The following is a 9,746-nucleotide window of genomic DNA, read 5'->3' as shown; positions in this document are numbered from 1 at the left end:
AACCACCTACCTCACTGTAACAACCTACCTACCTCACTGTAACCACCTACCTCACTGTAACAACCACCTACCTCACTGTAACCACCTACCTACCTCACTGTAACCACCTACCTCACTGTAACAACCACCTACCTCACTGTAACCACCTACCTCACTGTAACAACCACCTACCTCACTGTAACCACCTACCTACCTCACTGTAACCACCTACCTCACTGTAACAACCACCTACCTCACTGTAACCACCTAACTCACTGTAACAACCACCTACCTCACTGTAACCACCTACCTACCTCACTGTAACCACCTACCTCACTGTAACAACCACCTACCTCACTGTAACAACCACCTACCTCACTGTAACCACCTTCCTCACTGTAACAACCACCTACCTCACTGTAACCACCTACCTCACTGTAACAACCACCTACCTCACTGTAACCACCTACCTACCTCACTGTAACCACCTTCCTCACTGTAACAACCACCTACCTCACTGTAACCACCTACCTCACTGTAACAACCACCTACCTCACTGTAACCACCTACCTCACTGTAACAACCACCTACCTCACTGTAACCACCTACCTACCTCACTGTAACCACCTTCCTCACTGTAACAACCACCTACCTCACTGTAACCACCTACCTCACTGTAACAACCACCTACCTCACTGTAACCACCTACCTACCTCACTGTAACCACCTACCTCACTGTAACAACCACCTACCTCACTGTAACAACCACCTACCTCACTGTAACCACCTACCTACCTCACTGTAACCACCTACCTCACTGTAACCACCTACCTACCTCACTGTAACCACCTACCTACCTCACTGTAACCACCTACCTACCTCACTATCACTGACTGTAAAAAACTACCTACCTCAGAGGGTCACTTACTGTCTGGTTCACTCAGTGCAGAGTGTCACTTGCTGTCTGGCTCACTCAGTGCAGAGTGTCTCTCGCTGTCAGTCTCACTCAGTGCAGAGTGTCTCTCGCTGTCAGTCTCACTCAGTGCAGAGTGTCTCTCGCTGTCAGTCTCACTCAGTGCAGAGTGTCTCTCACTGTCAGTCTCACTCAGTGCAGAGTGTCTCTAGCTGTCAGTCTCACTCAGTGCAGAGTGTCTCTCGCTGTCAGTCTCACTCAGTGCAGAGTGTCACTTGCTGTCAGTCTCACTCAGTGCAGAGTGTCACTTGCTGTCAGTCTCACTCAGTGCAGAGTGTCTCTCACTGTCAGTCTCACTCAGTGCAGAGTGTCTCTCACTGTCAGTCTCACTCAGTGCAGAGTGTCTCTCGCTGTCAGTCTCACTCAGTGCAGAGTGTCTCTCGCTGTCAGTCTCACTCAGTGCAGAGTGTCTCTCGCTGTCAGTCTCACTCAGTGCAGAGTGTCTCTCGCTGTCAGTCTCACTCAGTGCAGAGTGTCTCTCACTGTCAGTCTCACTCAGTGCAGAGTGTCTCTCGCTGTCAGTCTCACTCAGTGCAGAGTGTCTCTCGCTGTCAGTCTCACTCAGTGCAGAGTGTCTCTCGCTGTCAGTCTCACTCAGTGCAGAGTGTCTCTCGCTGTCAGTCTCACTCAGTGCAGAGTGTCTCTCGCTGTCAGTCTCACTCAGTGCAGAGTGTCTCTCGCTGTCAGTCTCACTCAGTGCAGAGTGTCTCTCACTGTCAGTCTCACTCAGTGCAGAGTGTCTCTAGCTGTCAGTCTCACTCAGTGCAGAGTGTCTCTCGCTGTCAGTCTCACTCAGTGCAGAGTGTCACTTGCTGTCAGTCTCACTCAGTGCAGAGTGTCTCTCGCTGTCAGTCTCACTCAGTGCAGAGTGTCTCTCGCTGTCAGTCTCACTCAGTGCAGAGTGTCTCTCGCTGTCAGTCTCACTCAGTGCAGAGTGTCTCTCGCTGTCAGTCTCACTCAGTGCAGAGTGTCTCTCGCTGTCAGTCTCACTCAGTGCAGAGTGTCTCTCGCTGTCAGTCTCACTCAGTGCAGAGTGTCTCTCGCTGTCAGTCTCACTCAGTGCAGAGTGTCTCTCGCTGTCAGTCTCACTCAGTGCAGAGTGTCTCTCGCTGTCAGTCTCACTCAGTGCAGAGTGTCTCTCGCTGTCAGTCTCACTCAGTGCAGAGTGTCTCTCGCTGTCAGTCTCACTCAGTGCAGAGTGTCTCTCGCTGTCAGTCTCACTCAGTGCAGAGTGTCTCTAGCTGTCAGTCTCACTCAGTGCAGAGTGTCTCTCGCTGTCAGTCTCACTCAGTGCAGAGTGTCTCTCGCTGTCAGTCTCACTCAGTGCAGAGTGTCACTTGCTGTCAGTCTCACTCAGTGCAGAGTGTCTCTCACTGTCAGTCTCACTCAGTGCAGAGTGTCTCTCACTGTCAGTCTCACTCAGTGCAGAGTGTCTCGCTGTCAGTCTCACTTAGTGCAGAGTGTCTCTCACTGTCAGTCTCACTCAGTGCAGAGTGTCTCTCGCTGTCAGTCTCACTCAGTGCAGAGTGTCTCTCACTGTCAGTCTCACTCAGTGCAGAGTGTCTCTCACTGTCAGTCTCACTCAGTGCAGAGTGTCTCTCGCTGTCAGTCTCACTCAGTGCAGAGTGTCTCTCACTGTCAGTCTCACTCAGTGCAGAGTGACTCTCGCTGTCAGTCTCACTCAGTGCAGAGTGTCTCTCGCTGTCAGTCTCACTCAGTGCAGAGTGTCTCTCGCTGTCAGTCTCACTCAGTGCAGAGTGTCTCTAGCTGTCAGTCTCACTCAGTGCAGAGTGTCTCTCGCTGTCAGTCTCACTCAGTGCAGAGTGTCTCTCGCTGTCAGTCTCACTCAGTGCAGAGTGTCTCTCGCTGTCAGTCTCACTCAGTGCAGAGGGTCTCTCACTGTCAGTCTCACTCAGTGCAGAGTGTCTCTCGCTGTCAGTCTCACTCAGTGCAGAGTGACTCTCGCTGTCAGTCTCACTCAGTGCAGAGTGTCTCTCGCTGTCTGGCTCACTCAGTGCAGAGTGTCTCTCGCTGTCAGTCTCACTCAGTGCAGTGTGTCTCTCGCTGTCAGTCTCACTCAGTGCAGAGTGTCTCTCACTGTCAGTCTCACTCAGTGCAGAGTGTCTCGCTGTCAGTCTCACTCAGTGCAGAGTGTCTCTCGCTGTCAGTCTCACTCAGTGCAGAGTGTCTCTCGCTTTCAGTCTCACTCAGTGCAGAGTGTCTCTCGCTGTCAGTCTCACTCAGTGCAGAGTGTCTCTCGCTGTCAGTCTCACTCAGTGCAGAGGGTCTCTCACTGTCAGTCTCACTCAGTGCAGAGTGTCTCTCGCTGTCAGTCTCATTCAGTGCAGAGTGTCTCTCGCTGTCAGTCTCACTCAGTGCAGAGTGTCTCGCTGTCAGTCTCACTCAGTGCAGAGTGTCTCTCACTGTCAGTCTCACTCAGTGCAGAGTGTCTCTCACTGTCAGTCTCACTCAGTGCAGAGTGTCTCTCGCTGTCAGTCTCACTCAGTGCAGAGTGTCTCTCACTGTCAGTCTCACTCAGTGCAGAGTGTCTCTCGCTGTCAGTCTCACTCAGTGCAGAGTGTCTCTCACTGTCAGTCTCACTCAGTGCAGAGTGTCACTTGCTGTCAGTCTCACTCAGTGCAGAGTGTCTCTCGCTGTCAGTCTCACTCAGTGCAGAGTGTCTCTCGCTGTCAGTCTCACTCAGTGCAGAGTGTCTCTCGCTGTCAGTCTCACTCAGTGCAGAGTGTCTCTCGCTGTCAGTCTCACTCAGTGCAGAGTGTCTCTCGCTGTCAGTCTCACTCAGTGCAGAGTGTCTCTCGCTGTCAGTCTCACTCAGTGCAGAGTGTCTCTCGCTGTCAGTCTCACTCAGTGCAGAGTGTCTCTCGCTGTCAGTCTCACTCAGTGCAGAGTGTCTCTCGCTGTCAGTCTCACTCAGTGCAGAGTGTCTCTCGCTGTCAGTCTCACTCAGTGCAGAGTGTCTCTCGCTGTCAGTCTCACTCAGTGCAGAGTGTCTCTCGCTGTCAGTCTCACTCAGTGCAGAGTGTCTCTCGCTGTCAGTCTCACTCAGTGCAGAGTGTCTCTCGCTGTCAGTCTCACTCAGTGCAGAGTGTCTCTCGCTGTCAGTCTCACTCAGTGCAGAGTGTCTCTCGCTGTCAGTCTCACTCAGTGCAGAGTGTCTCTCGCTGTCAGTCTCACTCAGTGCAGAGTGTCTCTCGCTGTCAGTCTCACTCAGTGCAGAGTGTCTCTCGCTGTCAGTCTCACTCAGTGCAGAGTGTCTCTCGCTGTCAGTCTCACTCAGTGCAGAGTGTCTCTCGCTGTCAGTCTCACTCAGTGCAGAGTGTCTCTCACTGTCAGTCTCACTCAGTGCAGAGTGTCTCTCACTGTCAGTCTCACTCAGTGCAGAGTGTCTCTCGCTGTCAGTCTCACTCAGTGCAGAGTGTCTCTCGCTTTCAGTCTCACTCAGTGCAGAGTGTCTCTCGCTGTCAGTCTCACTCAGTGCAGAGTGTCTCTCGCTGTCAGTCTCACTCAGTGCAGAGGGTCTCTCACTGTCAGTCTCACTCAGTGCAGAGTGTCTCTCGCTGTCAGTCTCACTCAGTGCAGAGTGTCTCTCGCTGTCAGTCTCACTCAGTGCAGAGTGTCTCGCTGTCAGTCTCACTCAGTGCAGAGTGTCTCTCACTGTCAGTCTCACTCAGTGCAGAGTGTCTCTCGCTGTCAGTCTCACTCAGTGCAGAGTGTCTCGCTGTCAGTCTCACTCAGTGCAGAGTGTCTCTCGCTGTCAGTCTCACTCAGTGCAGAGTGTCTCTCGCTTTCAGTCTCACTCAGTGCAGAGTGTCTCTCGCTGTCAGTCTCACTCAGTGCAGAGTGTCTCTCGCTGTCAGTCTCACTCAGTGCAGAGGGTCTCTCACTGTCAGTCTCACTCAGTGCAGAGTGTCTCTCGCTGTCAGTCTCATTCAGTGCAGAGTGTCTCTCGCTGTCAGTCTCACTCAGTGCAGAGTGTCTCGCTGTCAGTCTCACTCAGTGCAGAGTGTCTCTCACTGTCAGTCTCACTCAGTGCAGAGTGTCTCTCACTGTCAGTCTCACTCAGTGCAGAGTGTCTCTCGCTGTCAGTCTCACTCAGTGCAGAGTGTCTCTCACTGTCAGTCTCACTCAGTGCAGAGTGTCTCTCGCTGTCAGTCTCACTCAGTGCAGAGTGTCTCTCACTGTCAGTCTCACTCAGTGCAGAGTGTCACTTGCTGTCAGTCTCACTCAGTGCAGAGTGTCTCTCGCTGTCAGTCTCACTCAGTGCAGAGTGTCTCTCGCTGTCAGTCTCACTCAGTGCAGAGTGTCTCTCGCTGTCAGTCTCACTCAGTGCAGAGTGTCTCTCGCTGTCAGTCTCACTCAGTGCAGAGTGTCTCTCGCTGTCAGTCTCACTCAGTGCAGAGTGTCTCTCGCTGTCAGTCTCACTCAGTGCAGAGTGTCTCTCGCTGTCAGTCTCACTCAGTGCAGAGTGTCTCTCGCTGTCAGTCTCACTCAGTGCAGAGTGTCTCTCGCTGTCAGTCTCACTCAGTGCAGAGTGTCTCTCGCTGTCAGTCTCACTCAGTGCAGAGTGTCTCTCGCTGTCAGTCTCACTCAGTGCAGAGTGTCTCTCGCTGTCAGTCTCACTCAGTGCAGAGTGTCTCTCGCTGTCAGTCTCACTCAGTGCAGAGTGTCTCTCGCTGTCAGTCTCACTCAGTGCAGAGTGTCTCTCGCTGTCAGTCTCACTCAGTGCAGAGTGTCTCTCGCTGTCAGTCTCACTCAGTGCAGAGTGTCTCTCGCTGTCAGTCTCACTCAGTGCAGAGTGTCTCTCGCTGTCAGTCTCACTCAGTGCAGAGTGTCTCTCGCTGTCAGTCTCACTCAGTGCAGAGTGTCTCTCGCTGTCAGTCTCACTCAGTGCAGAGTGTCTCTCGCTGTCAGTCTCACTCAGTGCAGAGTGTCTCTCACTGTCAGTCTCACTCAGTGCAGAGTGTCTCTCGCTGTCAGTCTCACTCAGTGCAGAGTGTCTCTCGCTGTCAGTCTCACTCAGTGCAGAGTGTCTCTCGCTTTCAGTCTCACTCAGTGCAGAGTGTCTCTCGCTGTCAGTCTCACTCAGTGCAGAGTGTCTCTCGCTGTCAGTCTCACTCAGTGCAGAGTGTCTCTCACTGTCAGTCTCACTCAGTGCAGAGTGTCTCTCGCTGTCAGTCTCACTCAGTGCAGAGTGTCTCTCGCTGTCAGTCTCACTCAGTGCAGAGTGTCTCGCTGTCAGTCTCACTCAGTGCAGAGTGTCTCTCACTGTCAGTCTCACTCAGTGCAGAGTGTCTCTCGCTGTCAGTCTCACTCAGTGCAGAGTGTCTCTCGCTGTCAGTCTCACTCAGTGCAGAGTGTCTCTCACTGTCAGTCTCACTCAGTGCAGAGTGTCTCTCACTGTCAGTCTCACTCAGTGCAGAGTGTCTCTCGCTGTCAGTCTCACTCAGTGCAGAGTGTCTCTCACTGTCAGTCTCACTCAGTGCAGAGTGTCACTTGCTGTCAGTCTCACTCAGTGCAGAGTGTCTCTCGCTGTCAGTCTCACTCAGTGCAGAGTGTCTCTCGCTGTCAGTCTCACTCAGTGCAGAGTGTCTCTCGCTGTCAGTCTCACTCAGTGCAGAGTGTCTCTCGCTGTCAGTCTCACTCAGTGCAGAGTGTCTCTCGCTGTCAGTCTCACTCAGTGCAGAGTGTCTCTCGCTGTCAGTCTCACTCAGTGCAGAGTGTCTCTCGCTGTCAGTCTCACTCAGTGCAGAGTGTCTCTCGCTGTCAGTCTCACTCAGTGCAGAGTGTCTCTCGCTTTCAGTCTCACTCAGTGCAGAGTGTCTCGCTGTCAGTCTCACTCAGTGCAGAGTGTCTCTCGCTGTCAGTCTCACTCAGTGCAGAGTGTCTCTCGCTTTCAGTCTCACTCAGTGCAGAGTGTCTCTCGCTGTCAGTCTCACTCAGTGCAGAGTGTCTCTCGCTGTCAGTCTCACTCAGTGCAGAGTGTCTCTCGCTGTCAGTCTCACTCAGTGCAGAGTGTCTCTCGCTGTCAGTCTCACTCAGTGCAGAGTGTCTCTCGCTGTCAGTCTCACTCAGTGCAGAGTGTCTCTCGCTGTCAGTCTCACTCAGTGCAGAGTGTCTCTCACTGTCAGTCTCACTCAGTGCAGAGTGTCTCTCCTGTCAGTCTCACTCAGTGCAGAGTGTCTCTCGCTGTCAGTCTCACTCAGTGCAGAGTGTCTCTCGCTGTCAGTCTCACTCAGTGCAGAGTGTCTCTCGCTGTCAGTCTCACTCAGTGCAGAGTGTCTCTCACTGTCAGTCTCACTCAGTGCAGAGTGTCTCTTGCTGTCAGTCTCACTCAGTGCAGAGTGTCTCTCGCTGTCAGTCTCACTCAGTGCAGAGTGTCTCTCGCTGTCAGTCTCACTCAGTGCAGAGTGTCTCTCGCTGTCAGTCTCACTCAGTGCAGAGTGTCTCTCGCTGTCAGTCTCACTCAGTGCAGAGTGTCTCTCGCTGTCAGTCTCACTCAGTGCAGAGTGTCTCTCGCTGTCAGTCTCACTCAGTGCAGAGTGTCTCTCGCTGTCAGTCTCACTCAGTGCAGAGTGTCTCTCGCTGTCAGTCTCACTCAGTGCAGAGTGTCTCTCGCTGTCAGTCTCACTCAGTGCAGAGTGTCTCTCGCTGTCAGTCTCACTCAGTGCAGAGTGTCTCTCGCTGTCAGTCTCACTCAGTGCAGAGTGTCTCTCGCTGTCAGTCTCACTCAGTGCAGAGTGTCTCTCGCTGTCAGTCTCACTCAGTGCAGAGTGTCTCTCGCTGTCAGTCTCACTCAGTGCAGAGTGTCTCTCGCTGTCAGTCTCACTCAGTGCAGAGTGTCTCTCGCTGTCAGTCTCACTCAGTGCAGAGTGTCTCTCGCTGTCAGTCTCACTCAGTGCAGAGTGTCTCTCTCTGTCAGTCTCACTCAGTGCAGAGTGTCACTTGCTGTCAGTCTCACTCAGTGCAGAGTGTCTCTCACTGTCAGTCTCACTCAGTGCAGAGTGTCTCTCACTGTCAGTCTCACTCAGTGCAGAGTGTCTCGCTGTCAGTCTCACTCAGTGCAGAGTGTCTCTCACTGTCAGTCTCACTCAGTGCAGAGTGTCTCTCGCTGTCAGTCTCACTCAGTGCAGAGTGTCTCTCACTGTCAGTCTCACTCAGTGCAGAGTGTCTCTCGCTTTCAGTCTCACTCAGTGCAGAGTGTCTCTCGCTGTCAGTCTCACTCAGTGCAGAGTGTCTCTCGCTGTCAGTCTCACTCAGTGCAGAGGGTCTCTCACTGTCAGTCTCACTCAGTGCAGAGTGTCTCTCGCTGTCAGTCTCATTCAGTGCAGAGTGTCTCTCGCTGTCAGTCTCACTCAGTGCAGAGTGTCTCGCTGTCAGTCTCACTCAGTGCAGAGTGTCTCTCACTGTCAGTCTCACTCAGTGCAGAGTGTCTCTCACTGTCAGTCTCACTCAGTGCAGAGTGTCTCTCACTGTCAGTCTCACTCAGTGCAGAGTGTCACTTGCTGTCAGTCTCACTCAGTGCAGAGTGTCTCTCGCTGTCAGTCTCACTCAGTGCAGAGTGTCTCTCGCTGTCAGTCTCACTCAGTGCAGAGTGTCTCTCGCTGTCAGTCTCACTCAGTGCAGAGTGTCTCTCGCTGTCAGTCTCACTCAGTGCAGAGTGTCTCTCGCTGTCAGTCTCACTCAGTGCAGAGTGTCTCTCGCTGTCAGTCTCACTCAGTGCAGAGTGTCTCTCGCTGTCAGTCTCACTCAGTGCAGAGTGTCTCTCGCTGTCAGTCTCACTCAGTGCAGAGTGTCTCTCGCTGTCAGTCTCACTCAGTGCAGAGTGTCTCTCGCTGTCAGTCTCACTCAGTGCAGAGTGTCTCTCGCTGTCAGTCTCACTCAGTGCAGAGTGTCTCTCGCTGTCAGTCTCACTCAGTGCAGAGTGTCTCTCGCTGTCAGTCTCACTCAGTGCAGAGTGTCTCTCGCTGTCAGTCTCACTCAGTGCAGAGTGTCTCTCGCTGTCAGTCTCACTCAGTGCAGAGTGTCTCTCGCTGTCAGTCTCACTCAGTGCAGAGTGTCTCTCGCTGTCAGTCTCACTCAGTGCAGAGTGTCTCTCGCTGTCAGTCTCACTCAGTGCAGAGTGTCTCTCGCTGTCAGTCTCACTCAGTGCAGAGTGTCTCTCGCTGTCAGTCTCACTCAGTGCAGAGTGTCTCTCGCTGTCAGTCTCACTCAGTGCAGAGTGTCTCTCGCTGTCAGTCTCACTCAGTGCAGAGTGTCTCTCGCTGTCAGTCTCACTCAGTGCAGAGTGTCTCTCACTGTCAGTCTCACTCAGTGCAGAGTGTCTCTCACTGTCAGTCTCACTCAGTGCAGAGTGTCTCTCGCTGTCAGTCTCACTCAGTGCAGAGTGTCTCTCGCTTTCAGTCTCACTCAGTGCAGAGTGTCTCTCGCTGTCAGTCTCACTCAGTGCAGAGTGTCTCTCGCTGTCAGTCTCACTCAGTGCAGAGGGTCTCTCACTGTCAGTCTCACTCAGTGCAGAGTGTCTCTCGCTGTCAGTCTCACTCAGTGCAGAGTGTCTCTCGCTGTCAGTCTCACTCAGTGCAGAGTGTCTCGCTGTCAGTCTCACTCAGTGCAGAGTGTCTCTCACTGTCAGTCTCACTCAGTGCAGAGTGTCTCTCGCTGTCAGTCTCACTCAGTGCAGAGTGTCTCTCGCTGTCAGTCTCACTCAGTGCAGAGTGTCTCTCACTGTCAGTCTCACTCAGTGCAGAGTGTCTCTCACTGTCAGTCTCACTCAGTG

The sequence above is a fragment of the Pelobates fuscus genome, chromosome 8, assembly GCF_036172605.1.
Source record: "Pelobates fuscus isolate aPelFus1 chromosome 8, aPelFus1.pri, whole genome shotgun sequence".
NCBI lineage: Eukaryota > Metazoa > Chordata > Amphibia > Anura > Pelobatidae > Pelobates > Pelobates fuscus.
This window is presented reverse-complemented; position numbering follows the sequence as displayed.